This window comes from Xiphias gladius, chromosome 3 (assembly GCF_016859285.1).
Source record: "Xiphias gladius isolate SHS-SW01 ecotype Sanya breed wild chromosome 3, ASM1685928v1, whole genome shotgun sequence".
NCBI lineage: Eukaryota > Metazoa > Chordata > Actinopteri > Istiophoriformes > Xiphiidae > Xiphias > Xiphias gladius.
In genome coordinates, this window is record NC_053402.1 from 15,078,320 (window position 1) to 15,088,414 (window position 10,095).

The window sequence follows — 10,095 nt, forward strand, 5'->3', positions numbered from 1 at the left end:
GTTTTATCCTATTTTAGGATTAGTCGCGCAAACGTGGCGATCTGCCCATTTTCATTTATGTCCGAGAACCAAAAAAAAGCCATTTACCCTTTATCTTGTTCCATTGACTTTCAGTGTCTGCATGACTTAATGCTTGACCAGAAAGCAGAAAATGTTGCAAATTCAGTTTAATCCATCTGGAGTCTGTCTATTAATCAGACGGGGAATAGACTGAACATGTTTTATTTGTAGCAACGTGATTTTATTTGTGTATCATATAGAGACAAGCTCAGAAAAAGCGGGTAAAAGATCTGATGTGGGGCTTTCACACAGTATTTCATTTAGGTCTGAAGACCAAAAACTTTTCCGAATTTTTAAAAAAATTTGAATTATTGATATTTTCCGTGATTCAAAGGCATACAGAGACTTACAGCTGAGTTTGTGCTGAAAAAAAACGTACATGCAGAGAGTAAGGACAGTTTAAAAAGCTAAACAAAGACAAAAATTAGTGCATAGTGAGTCAGAAGAAAATGTTTTTGTCAACAACTATAACTCCTCCAATCAATTATTCATCATTTGTATATAAACAGTTACTGATTGTTTGATAACACAATACAAAATGAAAGGTTACCAAAATAGAAAAAGGAATAAAAAAGTATTCAATCAAGCAGTGTGGAGTAAAACATTATTTAATTTGCTACTAACTATTTATTAACTTCTACTTCACCCAGATCAGATTTTAAGGCGTGGGTCAAGTGTGAGTCAACAAAATCTGGAATCAGTATTTTCAGAGATTTTCCAGTCGAACAAATTCAGCAGTCATTTAGCAATACAAAAAATGTTAAAACACATGTAATTTAGGGATTCCTTTTAGAAATTCCTCGATGCATAAACAAAATACATATATATACATCATTCTTTAAATCTGAGATAACAGTCAAACACAGTAGCAGTGGCTTTGTCCTCAGTCTCCCCAATCTTCTATGTTTTCATCTCTTTATTTCCTGTTTTTTTTTTTTTTAACCTTTTTGGTGTCTAACGATCACTTTGCAGCATGATCAGGGGCCAGAAGTGTAGACAGGGAGACACAGGCGAAATGTTTGCCAAGCATAACACAGCGCTCTGGGCTGTGTGCCCCCCCTCTCTCCTTCCTCCATTTCTTCCTCCAGCTCCTCTCGGGTGCTTCTGTGTTCAGGCTGGCTCGGACACAGCAGGGAAGCTCCATCTAATTGGAGCGGCCCAGCGGTGGTGGCCCCGAACCTCCGGGAGCCAGGCTCGTGCATTCTAATGTTACGCTCTAAGGAAATTGTCCTCCACTATTTCCTGAGATCCAATATTTTAGCAGCTTGGTTACCATTCTTGGTGGGAGTAAGAAAGCTGGGACTGGTTTATTAGATTTGCTGCAGAGCTCAGTAATGTCTTGTCTGCTATAACTTGCTGTGTCCTGGCACTAAACTAGTGAGTTCACCACAAGTTAGCGAGCCGGTCTTTCAGGAATATCAGAGAGCACGAATTACACCGATCCAGTCAGTATAGAAGTTTGACAAAGACACAGAATACTGCATAGCCACATTGAGTCTAAACGGGGCCTGCTAAATGGAACAAGAAGATCAGTTTAGTCTACCAGCCAATCAAAAATTTTTACCGCAGCCAAGGACTGCGGATTGACAATAGCATCAGCAACGCAGCATTTTCATTTCGATTAGACCGCTGATTTGGCACAAACCGAGTTCTTTCTCGGCTCTGAGAAAAAGAGTGGAAAGATGGGTGCCAACAGCATTCTACTATCGACCTAACAATTGTTGTGACGTTGGAAAAATGATTAACTTTCCAGGGCTGTAAAATCCTGTCTCATACTATAAACTTGAGTGATTTGATGTCTGATGAACCTAAAAACTCATGGATGTGTTACTCAAGCGCGACTATTTGGATTGTATTACAGCTTCTCAAGAATGCTTGTAGCAACACACCCAAACCGACGTACTGCTATTTTTGGTCTGACTGACAACAAATAATGTGTCTACATGACATCAGTACAACACTGACATCTGAAGAGATGGTTTTAACCACCTAACTTAGACTCTAAACTTTGACTGTGGGTCTCGTGCAAACTAAACATGTTCTCATTGTTTCTCCTGGATTTTTCATTATGTTCTGCTGAGCCAGACTTTGAATAGTGACTCAAATGTGTGGTTTCAACTGTCAGAGGCAAAACTCAGATGGCGGCGTTTACTTTGAGTCTATTGGAAGTTCAGAGAGACGTACTGACACAAAGATGAGGTTTTGTCCCGTTCTCACAGCTTACACTCTGTCTGGGCGACAAATAGCCTCTGACTCACTAAACAGGTTATCAGGAAGCTGTGACCCTCTTATCGCACCGCCATGCACACTCTGTAATTAAAAATCTAGAGTTACCCAGCGGCTACACCTTGGTGCACTCCTGTGACCTGAAACTGTGGCTTCAGCGCACCTTAGTCTGGTTGAAGTTGCTCACTGAGGCCTAACTCTTTAATAATGGGTGTCTATACACGAGGATGTGCAGATGGCAGATCCCGAGAAGGAGCAGATGAAGTCCAATAAATAAAGCCGGGACGATGAGCATGGGTGTGTGTGCGTGTGTGTGTGTGTGTGTGTGTGTGTGTGTGTGTGTGTGTGTGTGTGTGTGTGTGTGTGTGTGTGTGTGTGTGTGTGTGTGTGTGTGTGTGTGTGTGTGTTGGTGGCGGGGTGAAGTTTTGTCAGTAAACCCAATCCAAGTCTCTTGGGTCACCACTTAAAGTTGTGCATGAAACAGGAAGGAAAAGGAGCACCTCTGAATGTTTCTCACCAGCGTAAAGATCACAAGCCCAGGGAGGGAGTGGGTGCAACACTAGGCATGTGCGGTCCCACTGGGAGCTAGAATTTACAGCTGAAGGTGTAGGCTAATGGCGAGGAAAAACAACAACATGGAAAAGTGAAAGGGAATATGAGCTGTAAGGGGTAGAAGAGCAGAATTACTATGTTATGTTACTTGAGCTGGAGGAAGACAATTTAAGTATCATATCAGAATCATCTTTATGAGCGTTGTCATCTGGCCTTGAGGTGACATTTAGCAATAGGTGACTGTTTTTAGAGAGAGGTTTTTTTTTTTTTTTTTTTAAGTTTCCAGCTGTTAATTTGTCTCATATAAGGATTTGAGTTGTAAATGCCTTATAGTATCTGATTCATTCTGTATGGCACACCTCTGACTACTTTCATAGTAGTAAAGTCAGGGGCCAGAATTTAGGTGAGCATTAAGGTGGAAATTCCTGTTTTAGGCATGACTGGGGAGACTCTTTGTCCTTGGCGGCGAGAGGACATACATAGCCACCTCCCCAACAGGCGCCAGCTGATTTTTATCACTTTTGAAAGCTGACTCTACTTCCACAACCTCCCAGCTCTCTGGGGTTCTGCATCAATTTCTTATTGACACAAATGATAACAGGTAATTCTATATTGACTCAGTCCAATTCTGCCATTTTGTTTTTATGAAAATAAATATTTGCATGCTTTTAAAAATTTCTGTTAATTTGACAGTATTTTTAGTGTTCACTTCACACCACTAACAGAGCTTTTTGATGTAGAACTGCCAACCAAATAGACTGATAAAGCAGAGAATAGTGAACTGAACTTGGGATTTGCCCATTACTAGCTTTTGATCAAAACCAGTAGACACTGATCTATTCTGGGAAAGATTTTAAAATTTGTACAGTTTGTTTTAACATTCATCATTGGACTACTTAGTCCAGCTTTAAGATGTTACCCATTTTATGCCTCCAGGTTTCTGTGAGGCAAAGTAAACAACATTAATCCAGGTTTACCATGCAGTGATTAAATAAGGGAGGTGTGTTTGTTATGGCAACCATTTTATTTTCATAATATTGACTACTCATGAATATTTATCAGATGAAGGTTAATGTCATCCCTGAACTGTACTTGCCTGGTATCCTGGAGTGTGCTGAGTGAAAGTTTCAGGCCATTTGTTGCCCCTCAGGCTCAGTTACAGATATGGTGGATCTCAGGGCTTTTCTCTAAACACTGAGGTTTGGCTGATGTACAGGATGCCAGCGCGGGCGATGCCTGCTTTCACACTTTGGGAGAGACTGCAATAGCAGCGCCAATTACATAATAATGATCTCACCCATCTGTAGCCATCCCACATGACAGCGAGCCTATTTCTCCTATTTATTATCATCCTTGGAGTCATGGAATGGGTTGGCATTATTATATTGTAAATTGCTTAAATGCAGACCCATATGTATGCAGAGATTTGGAAGTGTCCCATATGAAGCTGCATAGGGGCTCTCTCAGGACATCAGTTGTCACTTCCAGTTTTTTTGTAACAGCAACAGTTGAAGTATTAATTGATTGTTTGTACAGTGCCTTTTTCATTGAAACACATACTGTACTAGAACGTCTTTCTCCTCTTTCTGTGGAGGTGGTAGTCTTCATGTGTTTTCATTGTAGAGAGGTAAAATTCTTGTGTTGAATTAGAATCATACCTCTGTTCTTGGTTGGCTTGGATATACATTCAGTTTTATGATATAACTGATGTTGACGTTTGAGGCATTCTATATATATATATATGTAATAGATTAAACTGGGCTTGCAACTCGTCACACATATCAAATAAAGAATAAAAATAGCCCAAGAAGAACTATGTCAATGTATTACATTGGAAAGTGGTCAGTTTACCTAAGAATATTTTAAAACCTTTTCATAAGAAGTTTTGCTCATAAAAGGTTTGACATTAAAGCAAAATGTCAGAGTCAAGCTATCTGTGGCCTATAGGTGGTCTTATGAAACTCTATATTTGTCTGTACTGTTGACTTTCACAGAAGGGACTGAATCACAGAAGTCTGTAATTAAGAGAAATACGGCCACAGACTACTATGTCAGTCCCTGTCTGTGCCAGATCTCTGAGCCAAGAACAGGCGAAACAAAGCAGGGCACAGAACAACGATGAGGTGCACAAGGAGAGAGCAGACAGATGAAGTTTACTTAACTGATCCGACCATAAAATCCAGACTTTGATTAGCGAGGCAGCCTGAAGCAGTCACATTAGCCAAAGGAAGCCTAATCATCATCATCATCATTGCTGGACTCTTCATTTCGCTGCAATGTTTTGCTGGAACCGGCACTGGCCTCATTCCATTCCTGTTTTTTCATTCAGCCAGCATCACTATACAACTGATGTAGTGTCCTTCCCAAATCAAAGTCATAAAAAAGGCCTCGCTTCCAATGCTCTGCACCACCTCTTTCCTGTTCTCCCTCCACCCCCACCACCCAAAAGCTGTCAGCCTCGGCCGCTGTTCCCTCGAGGGAAAATCCAGTCTACAAAACCTCACAGCCACTCACTCAGCCAAACAACTGCAGGCTGGACAGCCCTCGCAGTCTATCATGCTGTCATAAGGTTTCTATAACACTCAGCAAATGATCAACATTTTATAGTTGTCTCACCAATTATTGCTTATCCTATGCAAAATGTGAGGGATCACATATGAAAGAGTACAATACACCAAAACCAGCAGCAGATGTGTGTGCACAGGCTGCCTAGCTGAGACGGGTCAGTGAAGTTACCACTGCACTTGTAGTGTGATGCCTAAAGAGAGACCTTTGAGACTTTGATATAAGCAGTCTCGCTGCCAAGAAAACAGGCTTGTTAAGTTTGAAAGAAACACATCAGCACTCTGATTAAGTAAACTGTGCATGACAATGACCAGCTTGGGTGATTAAACTGCATGTCTACTCTCCTAGTGGGACTGAGGAGTGCCAAACCTATCAGCATAAAAGAATGTTGAAAAACCCTGGATTAGATTCAATGACAACACCTTTTTAACCGACAGAGCCAACATTTTTAAAATTCTTTCTTGCTACAATATCTGCACATGGCAACTACATTATGATTAAAGTGCAAAATCATCGTTATATCAAATAAACTAAGGTTAAGATATGGTTGAAGTCAACCAACTTTAAAATTTCATTATTAGAAATTCTATTTTGTCTTTGTAGCTCCTGCCATCAGTTATATTTGTTATGATGGCGTTGTAGCATGGCAAAAAATATGTCCAATGAAGGAAGAAACGCACAGGCCAACAAGCCAACAATTTTGCCAAATTACCTAAAATTATATTTCAAGATAAAACCAAAAGTTAGTGCACCTGTAAAGTCACTTATCATCCATGATTGCACAGGGAAACCATGACAGTGTGCAATTACGGCAAGCAAAGGTCGCTGGTAGGTCAAAGTTAAACCAGGAAGCCTGGCTGTATTTGTACCATTAGCCTATGTTTTCTCTTCCAGATAAATTTTACTCACCAGTTTGTTTTCAACTTCATAGTCCATGGCCAATCAAAATCTTAGCCATTACTTTGGTGAGTACAATATTTTAATAACTGATAAAAACAATTGTTGGAGCTACTTCAAAAAATGCTATATATCATAGTTTTTCTTTAAGGCTAAAATGTGACTAAGATTTGGTAACTAAAATCAGTTTTGGTGATAGGGAAATATTGTGGTTAAAGTTAAAAAGATAAATAAAATACTCATTACAGGTCTGTGAGGGGAAGCTAACTCCTGTCTTCCACATGAAATTTGGACATGCTACACATCCATTCACCAGCCCGACCCCTACGCCTGTACCATCCACCTCGATGCCTAAAGGGCACACTACTTCCTAGATCAGCACTGAATTTTGGCATTGGACGCAAATCTGGAGGTGCGGAATCATCCAATATCGACGTAATTTGCAGGAATACTTGAGTGGGAGTGGACAATGTTGACCTGGCAGCTCTATTCTCATCACTGCAGCGAAAGGTTGTGGTTCACACACCATGTCATACGTTAAAATGCAAGGTGTATTTCCAGCACTTGTTGACAGTGATAAAGTCTTTGATAGAACATGAGAAAAGAAAATGCTCAACATTGTTGTTGACTTGATTGGACTCAATTGCATCCCTCTACAGCCAATCAGATTCACTTAAAGCCAACAGAGAACAGGCCCCAGTAGCTAATTTCTTTGTCTATCCCCACGCGCACCCACCGTACCAACCCCCCGTTCCTTCCCTCAGTAGGCACTTAGATTCAGTTTGTCAGCCGCTCTCATTAAACATGCAGAAAAGTGAGGCCCTCCATTCTACATTTCAGTGGCACCGCTAACCAGGTCAGAGTTCATCTGAGGACGGCTTTTAGTATTCTTCGCTTGTTTGCAGACGGTATGGTGCAGACTAGAAACCATAAGGAATATTCTACTCTGCCGGGTCTGTGTCAAAGCTGAAAGCTACCAGTGTGAACTTTAACCTGAAACAGAATAGATACTACACATATTTTCCAAAATCTGAAATCTGATCCAAAAAAAGTAGAAGAATTTAATGAAGTTTATTTCTCCACTCATGGAATCTCAGTCTTTAATAAGGTATAACATCATCAGCCTTGGATTATGGTATACGCCTAGACTGTCTCCTTAGGTACCGTTGTTAAGTTTGGCATTTAGACACAAGTATCCTTGAAATTATTTCACTGGGAGAAGATTTGTTTGACATTTTATAGTCATTAGAATGCTCAGTTTTATTTATTTGATCTCTGTTTTTCCAGTGATGTCTTCCTCTCTTCCTCTTCTTTCTTAACCTTTCCGCAATTGCTAATGATTGTTACATTTTATCATTACCACAAATTCCAAAGTGTTGACCTCAACTTGCATGCTTGAATCCTTGAAAACATAAAGAACGGCCATTGCATAAGGAGTTGTGTATGGATGTGGTCACAACAGCCACTTGTGAAGTTAATATGTCCTGTAAAAACACTGAAAGGGATATTTATTACATCTTTATGCATTAGAGGACTTTATTTTATGAGGATTTTATGCTTCCTTGGGGTGACTATAACCTTTAGCTTTATTTTTAGGGTAGTTTTTATTTGTATTTGTGCAGCTTTTACCACCACCTTTTCCTTCTCTTCCCATAGACATCATGTAGCATTATGTGTATAGCTGCTTTCTTAATTTCAATTACTGAGCTTGGGTGGAATCAGCGTGTTGTGACAGACAAAGAGACGCTCCTGCTTTGCAACTTTTGCACTACTTTCTCAGCTAATTTTCAGCCTTGCAGGCATCCTCAAGCAGAGAGGTTTGAGCTGCAATGCATGTGCTTGGCAGTCATTTCTCTATTTGCGTCCAGATGTTGCTTGGCTGATGCACAGCACACTTGTCAAATGAAACCTAGTGACGTTTCAGTGGCAATTATTCTCTTTGTGCTAAAGTGTAAGTGCACACATGTGAATGTGCACAGACACACACACACACACTCAGGAAGAGATCTGCCAACAAATCTGCATTTGCCAGGAAGTAATTGTTTCCATGTAGCTCTATAAGATGCAAAACTCAGCAGCTTTTTCTGTGCTAAACTGTTTGCGAATCTATTAAAATAAAGCATAAATGCATAATTTATACAGTATAAGACCTGTAAGACAGCTTTGTTGCTGTCTTACTGCTGTTGCTTTGCTTTGCTTTGAAGAGTAATTAATCAAATCAATGACTACTTGCTTGCCAGTTGAATATTTTCTATTATGATATAATATTTTTTCAGACAGCCTCCCTGAGTGGATTCTGCACCTGTCTCTCGGTGAAAGGCTTTTCCTTAAAATAATGTCATGTTCATGACATAATGGTCACTTGTGGGTTGAACTTGTCCATAGTTTTCTACTTTACCTTTTAAATACGATGGAGAGCAGCTACCAAGATCTTGATTTTACTTTTTGTGGTCCAACCCATGGACAGGAGTTGGACTGAGTGGCAAAGGAAAAGGGTGGAGTGAGAATACTGAGTAGGAGGGGTGGTGTGATGATCGGGAGGGGCTGCTTGGTCCGACATCCAACTCCTCAGCAAAGTTACTCAGGCTGGTGATGTTTTCTTCATGTCGGCCTGGAAGCTGGTCATCATAAAATTGCCCAGTCATACTCTGTTGGCTTCATTCCTGGGATATTCTTCACATTCAGTTCAGGTGACGACATGACTGTCACATTATGAAATATTTTGTCTCTGATATGTTAATATCACTGGACTGTGAACAATCACAAGTTCTCCCACTACTTATATTGGAAATTACATATACTGGGACCAAACATCTACTTTGGAGATTTCCACCATCTGTGCTCTGACCTCTGATCTTCAGCAGATAAATCCCTTAATAGAAATTCCCAATTGAAGCAATCAAGTTCAAAATATTATCATGACATCTTTATGTATGAACTGTCCATTCGAAACGACACAGAGGACACACGGAGAGTAAGAATGAGCCCAGTCGTGGTTTTATGGCTCCTGGTTTTATAAGACAAGGGTGGGATGGTGAATTTGAGGGGGGAGTCGGTGAGCTTTAACAGGCACTTGGGGTTTGATGGCTGCTGAGGAGCTACTTGAGGAGTTTTGTCATTTTACAGCTTGGGTTATAGGGGCGAGGAGCTAAGTTACATCCAGGACCTCAGCTGTGTTTCAGGCAGGCTGGGCTGCCCAGATAGAAATGTGAGTCATACAGATGATGCCTTCCTCCTGTTATATAGGACAGAGCAGGAGTTGGGCGGTAGATGTAGTCTGTGTGTGAAAACCTAAATAAACCTACTGTGGGTTTCAGGAAAGGAAATACAAACACCTGTCACCTGGGTGTTAAACACCAACAACCAATTAGACACTTGTAGAATTAAGGAAATGAGTATTTTGGTATTCTTTGAATTATCTATTTGGAATTTTGTTTCTTCATAATGTAAAATTTAAATATATGGTATATTGCTTTATGGGGGTATCTTTCCAGGCCTTTCAATTTAGGTAACCTTAGGTGTTGAGTGAAATTGGAACTAAAATGGCAGTGAGACTTGCTCATTACATCAAAGGTTAAGGCTAAACAAACACTTGACCCTTCAGATCAGAGAAGCTCAAAGGCCTGATCATTGTACCCTTGAAATCCCAATGAGACGCAACACTCTCACCTAGTACTTGCATTTCTAAGTAGTAAATCTGTCTGCTTGTTCGAAGTACACATCCTAAGCCCGAAAACAGAAATGCTCCTAAAGTGTCATCTCAATATGAGGGAAGAGGAGGATGCTGAAATGCAC